Raw genomic sequence first — 13,213 nt, forward strand, 5'->3', positions numbered from 1 at the left:
TAACAGAAATGGCGACAAAGAGGAAAAACGACGGACTGCAGCTTTAAACTCATATTTATAATCACTCTTTCTTTTCTATTCTAACTCGCACTTTCACTAAAAACCAACTGCAAACTAATGGCTTCAACAAAAGCACATTGATTAGGAACCTTCAGTTCCAACAGGTATGTCTTTAAAGGTCTAAAATATATTGTTAAAAATGTCTCTATTGAGAAAATGAATGGAATTTTACTTCCGGAACCCTATACTGTCACACTGCTTAGGTAAAAATCTTTATCAAATTTGATTGGTTGAATGCCAGTCCCAAAGTGCTGTATTTGGCGCTAATTATCTCAAATGATCATGCATTCAACTGATTCGTTCAAAAAGCTGATTCACTGCAGGAACGCCACTGTGTTGCTGGGAGATACATTTTGACCTGTAGAGAATATATTTCTGATATTTTTAAACTGATGGATTTTTTTTTTTTAAATAAAAAATGTAATTATTTGTAATAATTTGTTATTTGTAAAGAAGTAGTATATGTTTTCCATGGAATAAATCATGGCCAGCAAGCTTTGAAGTATTTGATTTATACCTTCAATTAATCTCAAGATCCAAGAATGACCTTTAAGATGCATCAAACAGTGACAAATGGGGTCATTAGAGATAACCTTCTCTTAAACATTGCATGTTGACTGGTTGATGTGGTTGGTGAAATCCATTTCAGGTATTATTCTTTGTAGATATGCTGTTTGGCAAATAAATGCATAACAAAATTTGAAACTGTAAGATACCAAGTCAAGAACGAGTTATTTGAGTCTAATTATATTAGTTTCAGAGACTTATAAGGATTCTGCCCTTCGTAAATGCTGCAATAAAAACATGAAATTATTTTTTAATGTTTATACCGCTAAGATAAACAAGAATGATATTACTTTTTTGATTATCAAGGTGTGGCATTTTGATGACATTTTCACTTTTGATTAGTAGATGGAGACATGGCAGGCAAGATATAATTAATGCATGATGAGAGTAGTTTAAAGATGTATTCAGAACGTTAATATGTTCATCAAAAGGCTTCATTTGTAAACAGAGATGGTCTACAGGAGGAAGATCATGGGATGAATTTAGTTATCCATGCAAAAGATCCACCACACTGACATTATTGTTCTGCCAAAATGAAAAAGAAAATTCTATCCTGCATTATGCTCAATTGGCATCATCAAAGACAGTGACACTGGATGCCAACAGGATACACAAACACAATTGGAGTCCTATACGGTTCTTTGATTTAAACATTAAAAACTTTACAAATACACTGGAACTTTGTGACTGCAAAGTATAAACTTGGAAGACTTTTTGGATTTTAAAAAAGAAAAGAAAAGAGAATTCTATTTTACTCATATTAATCATTTGTTGATCAATTATCTCTAGCTCAAATGTTTTGAACACAGTAAAAAAAAAAAAATGCTGAAAACTACACTGTCAGGTTCCTTCTCTAAATTACATACTGAGGGGAATCTTTCCAATGAAAATAGACAGTGTTTTAGTGAAAGAACCACTTCAAGAGTCTGACCTTCATATGCCAGACTGGAAGTTAATTTTACATCTCATTTAAAGCCAGTGATCAGAGAGGCTGAGTTTCCCCTGCAGATAGTGCTGCGGAAGACTGGGATTTTCAAAGCAGGTTTTAATCTGCCTGACCCTCTCACGTGGAAAGGTAGACTACCCACAGTGCACTTAGACCTAGAACAGCTTTATCAGAGCTCAGCCTAAATGCAATTTAGATCCATTGCCTTGAGCTGAATGTCCATACTAATACAATACTGAAACAACGAGTAGCCTATAAGGTCTTGGTGAGGACAAAGCAAACAGACTTTCAGTTGCTTATGTCAGAACTCATTTAATTCTTATTTTTATGTTGTTTGTATTAGCGCTGTCAAATCGATTAATCGCAATTAATCACATCTAATATAAAGTTTGTAAAAATATAATGTGTGTGTGTGTGTGTGTGTGTGTGTGTGTGTGTGTGTGTGTGTGTGTGTGTGTGTGTGTGTGTGTGTGTGTGTGTGTGTGTGTGTGTGTGTGTGTGTGTGTGTGTGTATATAAATCAGAAAGTTTCAGAACGATTCTCTAAGCCAGCAATACGAAAAATTATGCGATACGATTACGATTAGTTTCGATTCAGGGCTATAGCCATTGATTTATCGATATTTAGATATTATGTATATAACAGAACATTCAAATATATAACATGACAGTTTAATTAAACTCTTTGAAAATTGCACACCCTCCCCCAATTGGGACATTTACAACAGATTTCATTTGCAAAAACAGTAACTCCGTACTTGTTCATTTTCATAAATCGTGTTTTTGTTATTGTGCATTCCAACTTCAAAATATCAATCAAACTGCAGCTGGGTTGTTTTGATTAAGTAATAATAACAAAAATATATATATACAGGTAACTTACTAAATTAAAGTTAATTGAAAGTAGGCTATGTTTCTTATAGGCTATATTAAACGTTTTTATTTTTTTTAGCAAAAGTAGATAACTCTAACAATCGTTGAGACCTTCATGCTTACAATTTTTTCTAATAATTGTAGCCTACATTTTTGTATGATTCACATAGTACGAATTAATACAAAATCACCGTACATTTATCGTGAGATAAGGTTGGAAATTTCACTAATGTGAGTGACCGCATTTGAACGAAAATATTCACCGTCTTACTGTATGTTTCTACCAACTTTGGCACTCAGTGAATAGGGAGGAGGAAGCTATTTAAAGAGGCCATGCCACACATTTAGCAAAGATCAATATATTCATATGAATGTGGTGACCTTCTCACATTCAAAGACAAGAAGGACTGCCCTCCAGCAGTCTTTTCGAATACTTTCAGTGGTCTTTTGTGCGGCCTGATCATTTCATGAATACCTAATTCAGATCGATAAGGCCTTATTGGTCCAAATATATTAAAAAAACGAAGTAGCTCTCTGTGCAAGATCATATCTTTGATTAGTAGTTCGCTTTCCGCTTTATACAGAGATACACAGTGACCAAGCCAGAGCTCACACTGCAAGCATTTTTAGCGGTAGCTGTCAAGGGGCTCATTAAAACGGGAAATAAAATACATCTGAGAGCTGTGAGTAGTTCAGGAAATGACCAGCAATATCCAGGCTCTTCCCTTCTCGCTCCTGTGGCTGGCAAATAAACCCTAGGAGAAAGCAGGATGCAACTTATTCGGTCTGGAATTGGCTAGATTGTGATATTCAGCAGAAGATAATGAGAAGTGATGGGGCAAGGCAGACAGGCCAGATAAAAGGCCTCCAGGCATGCTGAAAGCCGTTTAAAGGTGGGCACATTGACGATTCGCACCTCACGTTCAGGAGAACTCTTTATCCACCCATGTTGTTTTTGTCCGCCGCTTCTCTTGCCACATAAGCACAAGCTTTTATTTGTAGTTCCTGACAATTTCCGCGAGCCACCGCGGAGCAGAAGCAATGGAGGTGAACATGTTTGTGTGAGGAGAAATGCTATCCAATTCCAGTGGGGTCCCTGTGGTAAGGGCCCAATATCTGCAGACACACAAGCAGAGCATAAGTAAATAGCCATATAGTGCTGAAGAGCCGGTTGGAGTCCATTTCATCTTCACTGAGCCGGTTCAGGAGATGCACTGCATTTTTACTTGCCAATTTAAATGTATGCTGGTGTTTCCATGTGGTAAATTCAGTTTACCACCTGAATTGACTTCCTTACTTTGGCTTCATTTAAATGCAGCTGATGCATTTCAACCAGGTTTTCTTCTTTTCCTCTGCAGGGGGACCTCGGCGTCTTCGCGCGATTCAAAGATACTCGCAGATGACACAGGCAGTTATGCGCCCTCTGGGACGGCCTTTGAATGAAGGTTTGAATGTTTCATATTCAACATGCTTTCTGTGATCACACCTCGCTCATATGAAAACAAGCGCCAGGGATAAGATTTGATTTGATACTTTTGTCCTCCTTATAGTAGTAATTCTTTTTTTTTTTTCAAAACACGAGTTGCTGCTTGCATTATAATAAGGCCTGATATTCCAAGCACACAATTCATAGTCAACTCTCTACTTACAACTTACGTGCCTGGTATTGTTTTTAGAATAGGCCTACCATTCGACGTCTCCTCTGTGTATTAGTGTTGTCTCAGCCGCATTCGTTTGTTCGCATTTTCACGGATAACGTGACAACAAAGGTCCCGTGTTAACCGGGGTCACGTTGCATTCAAGTCAACAAATTTTCCAATGTCCTATTTATGACAGAATCCGCATCAAATTGTTAATCTTTTCAAGCTGCTCACTGTCTTCTCCAATAACTGCGTTCATTTTTTCTCTTTTTTTCAAATACATTTATGCCAAAGCCCACATCACCTTCGGTAAGAGCTCCTTTTAATATATTGCATATAATGACCACAGGGAATTACAAAGACCTGCTAAATGACTTATTCTGTTATCATAAAGTTATAACCTAAACCTCTCAGCCAGGTGATTACTGCTGGGGCTCGGCTGACTCACGTCTCTGAATACTGATGATATTTGACGATATTCAAAATATTATAAATATTTAAAACCATCATCTTGAAGATCATGAATATTAAACCTCTAGATGTTGTATACTTCATATTGTGCATCTCAATATAGATTGTGGTTCTATTATATGCTACATTTATTAAACAAAGTACTGTAATCCCAAGAGATTTCTGCTTGCCAGTCAATGATAGCACACGTCTAGGAACTGTTAGAAGGAAGAGGGAAAAGGCAGTGGATTGTAAAATTCATTATTCTACTGATTTAGGTTAAAATGATGTGGAAAAACATTTAGCTCCCGGTGTAGGTACGTAAAAAAAAAGGAAGGGGGTCTCCTTTTAGTTTGATCATTCATGTGTGCAAATGTTCCTATTTCTGTTCCAAATGATCAAAAGTTCTCATTCAGCTGGCACATAGAGGTCCATCAATCATGTACATACTGAAAAAGTTAGCACGGAGGATTCACAAGGGCAAACTGCAAATAGTTTTCTTCACATTGAATTATTTAATTCCAAATTAGCATCACATTTTAACTTGAGATAAATATAGATGCTGTCATAAAATCCTTTTTTTTTTTTAGCAAAGTCTGATCGTTACACATCATTGGATGTTAGATTATGAGCTCTACATCTTGTGCACATTTGCCGATACGACTTGAATCTCTCTCCTTTTTTTCCCCTTTTTTTTAATCCGACTGTATTCAATATACAGTATAGCCGCTTAGAGAACAACTTTCCAATCATAAAATATGTGTTTTTGCTGTGGTTATGATCAACACCTTCATTTGCCCCATCTACTTCATCAAAGCAATGACCTGGAAATATGTCACCTTCTAGTGTCACCGCGTTCAGTCATCTTTGGAGGCCACCTGCAGTTCGAATGTCTCATTTTCGGATTCTGCAGATTTGTAACACGGTGTCCCCACAAGTTTCCATATAAAATGACATTCTGCAAATACTTGGAAATTACTTGTGATGCGTTTTTATAGGCCTAAAGAAAATTCGCACATCCTTACAGGGCTCGCTGGCACAGTTGATCTCCTGATCTCATCCCTTCTGTGAATTGTGAGCGGGAGGTGAAATTAAATTGACGACAGACTCAATCCAGCCTTTACAAATGTTTGAGCCATTGCAACGCTGTCTATTGTGAAAAAATAAACATTAAATGAAAATACTGTATATAAATGAGCAAAAGCAACCGATGCAAGCGTATGGTACCGAAATGATTGATCTCGACGCCAGAAGACAACCTCCCCACATCCTTGACACTCTACTCTCCCTGAAATTAAGGCACATCAGAAACGATGCACCTTTTGATATGCCTACTGTTGAGGGAGTGAGCAGTGCTGAACAGATGGAGAGAGCAGCAGGGGTCTGGGTGGACCCACATTCCTATAGAGATTCCCCTGGACAGACAGTGGAAACTGACTGTGGTAATTAATCCATCTTCCTCGTTTCTTTCTCTCTCTCTTTCATCTCTTTATAACAGGACGGGGTCACGGTAGGGCATGAGTGTTTTTCTGCTATTTTAAACGTACCTTTTTCAGCTGGAAAGAAGAGCCATAGGTGGGTGTGATACTCATGCCTTATGTTAGAAAAATACAGATGTATTGTGGGCTCCAGTTTAAGAATATAAAGACAGCGGATGGATGGATGGATGGATGATAGATAGATTTGAATGGTTTTGGCATTCCATCACATGAGCACAATATGGAATCCTTCACCTTCCGCTCACTGACCCAGTTTTCTATACTATGCTCATTTATAATGGACAGCCATTCATGTCAATCATAGCCTTAGGGTACAGGAAGCCATGAATAAGGACATTGTAATAAAGTAATGTTTGAGATATGTTTTAGTTATAGAATTGAGAGCTTATTGAATCCTATTTTTAATAAATCAGAAACTCAAGAGATCTATTTTGATGCTTACTGCTTAGTTGGAACCATGGGATATATTTTCTTCAACCCGCTCAAATGTAATAAAGTGTTGATTTAAGACTTTACGGCCTGGTTTCACAGACAGGGCTTAGATTAAGCCAGGATTAGGCTTTAGGTCAACTAGAGCATTTAGATAGCTTTTATAAACATACCTTAGAAAAAAACATTACTGATGTGCATCTTGAGACAAAACAATGGCACTGAGTGACATATTTTAACATTATGCCTGTGAGAGTTGCTTTCTGTTAAAGGAACACTCCACTTTTTTTGGAAATAGGCTCATTTTCCAACTCCCCTAGAGTTAAACAGTTGAGTTTTACTGTTTTCGAAACCATTCAGCCGATCTCCGTGTCTGGTGGTAGCACTTTTAGCATAGCTTAGCATAGATCATTGAATCTGATTAGACCATTATCATCTCTCTAAAAAAAATGACCAAAGAGTTTCGATATTTTTCCTGTATTTAAAACTTGACTCTTCTGTTTACATCATGCACTAAGACCGACAGAAAATTAAAAGTTGTGATTTTCTTTATAAGTTGCATTGGAAGTTTTCTAGCTGGGGACTATTTTCAGGCGCTGCATAATATCATTGCGCCTGCTGCACCCATGGTACGCAGCACAGTTCCTTGATTATTATGCAGGAATGAGTTGGTCATCCCAGTCATATTGGCCTAGAAAATTGCAACTTTTCATTTTCTGTCGGTCTTAGTCGGTTTGATGGGAGTGGTTAAGCGTTTAACCAACCCAATCCGTCAAGCCTATGTCATCAGAAAAAGAACCATTCCAGACCCGGAAGTAACTTTTCAAACTTTGATTAAAGATAACTTCGGCAAACAATTTTTTTCCGTGTATTAACTAACTTGCACGGATTAATTGTTCACCACAAGACTAGTAATATCCGCTAACAAAGTAAATAGGGTCAATTTTGATTTCATGCCGACTTTAACTCTAGGGGAGTTGGAAAATGAGCCTATTTCCAAAAAAAGTGCAGTGTTTCTTTAAAACAGCTCATGCATGCATTTAGTCTATAACTAAGCTAAGCCTTGTTTGTAAAACATATATGTGACCCTGAATTACTCCACAGATATTTTTATATAGCATGTTAAAGTTGTCACTTTTGAACGTTTGCAAAAACGCACCGTTTTGTGCCTAGCCCTTTATATGCAAATGAGCTGCTGCAGAGGGCGGGGTTTCAAGAGCTCATGTGTGTTAGCAGCTGCGATTACCTCACGCAGACACACTAAAATTACAGAAACTGTTTTGCCTTTAATGTTAAACCGAGTCAGACAAAGATGGAGAGACGCAAGAAGGATTGTCGACATGTAGATGCAACAGGACGTCTCTGAATGGTTAGTTGATGAATTTATGTTGCTGATGTGGAGTTAACTATCTTCAATTAGCATATTCTGTCATGGATGGTAATCTATAAATCGCTCATTTAGGAACTGTTGTGAGATGCACACAGAGTGACTTTCTATTGCATGTGAAAAAGATGTATGCTAAAGTTTGAGGGTTTATGTACATTTTAGGGTCGGTGATGTCACTAAGCCAGGAGGAATGTTGTGTAGTTTATTCCAGCCGTTTGTTAGTCCTTTTCTTTAAAAGCAAATCTTTTTCTTTGCTTTGAACTTTGAGCGTTGTAACTTTGCAGATGTTGTTTATGCTCAAACAGCAACATTTCACTCTAACTAAAGTTGGAAAAGTGAAATCATACTCAACCCTTTAAGTAAAGTTCATGTTCCATGAAGATATTTTGTAAATTTCCAACCATAAATATATAAAACGTTTATTTTTGTGAGTGAATACAGCACAATCGAGAACATAAATTGACCATTTTAAAGGTGATCTTCTCAATGTTTCCAGATTTTCAAAACCATACATCAATTAACAACAAAAAAATAAGCTTAAAAAAAAATTGTATTATTACTTATTTATTTAGCTTCTCATGTGATGTATAAATCTCACTTAATTTTTTTTTTGACCCATGTGACTGGTTCCAGGGTCCCATATTTGGGGTAAAAATGTATGAGGGAACTGGCAAGATGTCAGTAAAATGTTAGTTTGTAGCTTAAACTGGTATAAAATATCCAAATGTCTGAATACCAGACATTCATGCTCATGTTGCTGAACATAAAAATGCAACATTAGCCTTTGTAGTAGTCAGTAAATGTAAATGACTTGTAAATGACAGTGACTTGTTTTCATTCCCAGAAAAGCTCTGCCTCTTCCGTCCTCTTCTCAGCTCTTAAAAAAACTGAAAGTTTAAAATAAACCGTGAAACATGGCTTCAGAAAGAGATTGAGTGGTTCTGAGGGTTTGTTTCTGAAGAAGCTGGAATGATTCATAAACTGGAATTAATTTGATTTAAAATGGTATTTCTTTGGTTTGTATTCCCTCTTCCTATGTTCCAGGTTTAATTATTATTGGCACACTGCAGTATCTCAATACCCCCCAAAAATATTACAAATGGATTCATTTCAGGTCAGAAATATCTGACAGTCACAATTTGAAGTAATACAGAAAGACACATTTTACCCAGTTCAATCGTTTTTGTCAGGACTCGTTCTGCTCTCGAGTGAAGAGCAGGCCTGGGAAGATGACTACTTTGATTTTTGTCTCATTTCAGCTTTCATTGTTTCCCACAGGGCAAGAGATGAAGGCTTTTCCCAAAAGACTGCTGCTGTAGACTCAGTTATTTTTCTGGAGGAGGCCCTTGAACACAGAACTGACCTAAGCATTGAGTTTTGAGCCTGACTGCATTGATGTAATGGGGGTGAAGCTTCTTTATCAGTTGTTATAGAGTTGTAATGCCTTCTCCTTTGTGAGTCACAAAAACACTCAGGCAAATGAGCCGGAGGCGTTTCTCGGATGCATGTGCCGACCGCATATTTAGTTTTCTTAGACGTATCTCACCTGCTGCGAGCGACCAACACACATTTGCATTCCGCTGACCAAAATGAGCTCCACATAGTGAGAATGATAACAGGTGCATTATGTTGGTTGCTTTTTTTCCCTCACTTTTTGGTGGAAAACTGGATATAGGCCTAATAATTACAGTACTAACAATGTTTACTCGAATAGCGTCTGGAAAGTGTCAGCACATAATCTTTCAGAGGTGAAATTTAGCATTAGTATGATTTCATTACCAATTTTGATGAATACCAGCATGTATGTTCGCATGTTCTTATTGCATCAGTCCATAATTGCCATTTAAACTTTGACTCATTTTATTACACGGAACCTTGATGAACTGTGATGTTACCATGGCAACAACACTTTACAAGTTTAAGGATCACCCCGGCTTCCCCTTGCAGGAACGAAACAGAAGCCGAGATTTCATGCGCAGAATTACTCCCTCGATACTTCCTGAAGTAACTCCTATAAAGCGCTCCCACAAAATGCAATCAAAATGAAAGAAATACAGGGCCTTCGGAAGCATCCAAAATGTGATTTGAACACTTCTTTTTCTTCCTATGAGAGTTCGTTTCCTTCTTTGATATTCCTGTCCTTATTTGCCATAAAGAACATATTAAATTGGAATTTAATGATGAAATACTGTGTCACTGATCTAGTGGGGGTTCAGAAGCATGGTAACGGACCATTACAGAGCATGCTCAAAGAAATCTATTATGGCAGCCTCGTTTCGCATCATTATATCCTTTCTGTAAACAGAGAATCAATTGAAGTTGAAAATCGAGGGTGGTTTTTAGGTCATCGTGTGTATTTATTAATGTCATTTTCTGTCCTAGAACAAAGATATTCATAGTTTCACAGCTGTATATCACTTTCTAGACTCCACATCGAGGATCAAGTGATGCAACCCCATTGTCAGACTGCTAGAAAAGAGGAAATGTCACTGATCATATATGGCTCTGTATTGAATTATTCAGGAGTGTAAAAATAGAATGTGTGAAACCTTCAATTCTGGGTGGAACTGAAAAAACCGCCTGAAAACAAAGAGCTGATGAGATACTGCCCCCTACAGGACTGCAACAGCAATGCAGATCATGTTTTAGCATGGATTCTTTTCTAATTAGGTCAGAATGTTAATGTACAGAAACCTGTATCCTGTTATTAGAAAGAAAAAATCAATATTACCTCATATGTTATGATTTCAGATTTTTTTTAAACATACAATGGAGTACAGTGTAACTGGAGGACATGTAGAAAAACCTGAATAATATATTTTACTACTTAAGTGGAAAACAAATTGCAGCTATTATCTCTACTAAAATGATTTTTTATAATAAACTTCCATAATAATATTTTATATAAACATTATAACATAAAATAATGCTTAACATATTAAACAACTAATAATTACAAAAGTCACTGAACTTTAATGTAAAGATGTTCATATACTGTGTGACCCTGGACGGCTGGACCACAAAACCAATCACATTGGGTCAATTTTGTGAAATTGAGATTAATACATCACCTGAAATCTGAATAAATAAACTTTACTTTGATGTATGGTTTGTTATGATAGGGCAATATTTGTCCGAGATACAACTATTTGAAAATCTGGGATCTGAGGGTGCAAAAAAAACGAACCATTGAGAAAATCGCCTTTAAAGTTGTCCATTTATGTTCTCGATTGTGCTGCGTTCACTCAAAAAAATAAATGTTTTATATATTTACGGTTGGAAATTTACAAAATATCTTTATGGAACATGATCTTTACTTAATATCCTAATGATTTTTTTTTGGCATAAAAGAAAAAAACGATAATTTTGACCCATACAATGTATTGTTGGCTATTGCCATAAATATACCCGCGTGACATGTGATCCAGGGTCATATATATATATATCATATTTTAATGTATATTTAAATAATTGAAGATGCACTCTTACAAGAATAGAACCTTAAAGGGTTCTGACAGGCGATTCATTATTTTGTTTTATAATTTTTAAAATTGTATCAATTACACAGCTCAAAAACATGCCTTATCCAAGAAAAAATTAAATAGCTAATTAAATATGAAAGTTTTGTTCAATCGTTAAAGACGTTTTATAGTCTTTTTGGCATAAAGATCACAACTTATCTGGTGTCAAATCAATTTACATAATTAATGTGGTTCAGATAACATCATATTTTAAATTGTCTATTTATTAACCCAATCTCCTTTATTTTATCAACCTCACATTTTTAAAAATTCAATGAACTCAAATTTTTTAGGCAATCAGGTAACTTACTTTTTAAAGTTAAACCAACAATAATTTTACAGGTTTCCACTGTGACAACATGCCCCACTATTGTGTTTCCCCCCCTTCTTCTGGGTAATAAAGATGATCTTCTCCAACATGTACAGTAATAACACATGTGAAGAGTGCCATCTTAAGGCACAACAAAGCAAAGAACAGCAGTTCTGTCCTGCAGATGAGGACCGTGCATTGTGGATTTACTAAATGACTGTAAAGATGTTAAAACACTGTCACTTCCTATTGTCAGTGACAAGCCTTCACAATATTTCACAGAGCTGCGGTGCAGTTGATGGATGACATATTCCTGGAATTAACTTGTTTCATCTAGAAATTAACCAGCTATAAAAAGACTACTTCAGAGATCCCGTTCCCATAACCTTTTCTGTCACTGCGTCGAGTAATCAATCATTCTGTTTCTCGTCTCATTTTAATTACAAACTGATAACCATTTCTCCTCAGCAAATCATTTTTGGATACTGCTAATATTGTTCATATGAGGTTTATGTCAGTCTCTCTATGACCAAATCCCCTTGATTATATTGTTACGGCTGATTTATAATAATTCATTCCTGATAAGCCTGAATAGAAGGGGTTAGTTTGTTTAATGGGGCTTAATTAACCTTCAGTAACTCCTTGAAGACACTAACTAACTGGGTTGAGCTCTCAGAGATTCCATCCCGCATGATGGATGTTTGACAGGTTTGTTGTTTTGTTCAAGGGTTCAGTGGCTTAAAGTAATGGTTTGCTCAAAATGTTTAATTCTGATATAATTTACTCGTCAGTCCAATACAAGAAATTCTACTCTCTAAAACAAAAAGTGGATGGGGGACCAAAGCTGATAAAACTGCAAAAAGGTGACCCTGAAATAGATTCATGTGGGGAACAGACAGATATTTAAGTTATTCACTGAACATTTTGCCTGAATATTCTGCTTGATAGTCGTGGCCTTTTTTGTCCAAAGTGACTCATTGCATTTCAAGATAAACATTTGATCAATTCAAAAACTCTTGTTTGTTAAGCCAGTGTTTAGTTACTCATTTTGGGTCTCTAGAGCATGTGGCAATAGCCTCAGGCAGGTATTGTTCTGCACCCCATGTCATTTTTTTCTGGCAAAGCACATAGCATGACTGCAATTACATAAATATGCGCTCATACACGCATCCATTCATCTGATCAATAAAATCCCAACGATCTTCCACTATTTTCAATTCCGTTTCTTGAAACGACTCAAAAACATGGCATGTTAAACTGTACTAATAATGTCCCTGATTCTGACATCTAATTTGATCAATAAGCTGTACAAACAAACCAAATTGTTTCATTCAATAAAAGGGGATATGCTGATAAAAACAAGCCAGCATCATTTAGGAACATGAAAGATCATGAAATCTCTGGCATGAACTGTGGAAACCTGCTAACTGAAATCAGCTTTTGTCTGGCGTACTAAGACAAATTCTAAGGCACAAAACACAAGTAGTCGGTTATAATAAACTCTCTACAGTGTGTGTGAAGATATTATAGTA

This window comes from Phoxinus phoxinus, assembly GCF_949152265.1.
Source record: "Phoxinus phoxinus genome assembly, chromosome: 11".
In the NCBI taxonomy this organism is placed as follows: Eukaryota; Metazoa; Chordata; class Actinopteri; order Cypriniformes; family Leuciscidae; genus Phoxinus; species Phoxinus phoxinus.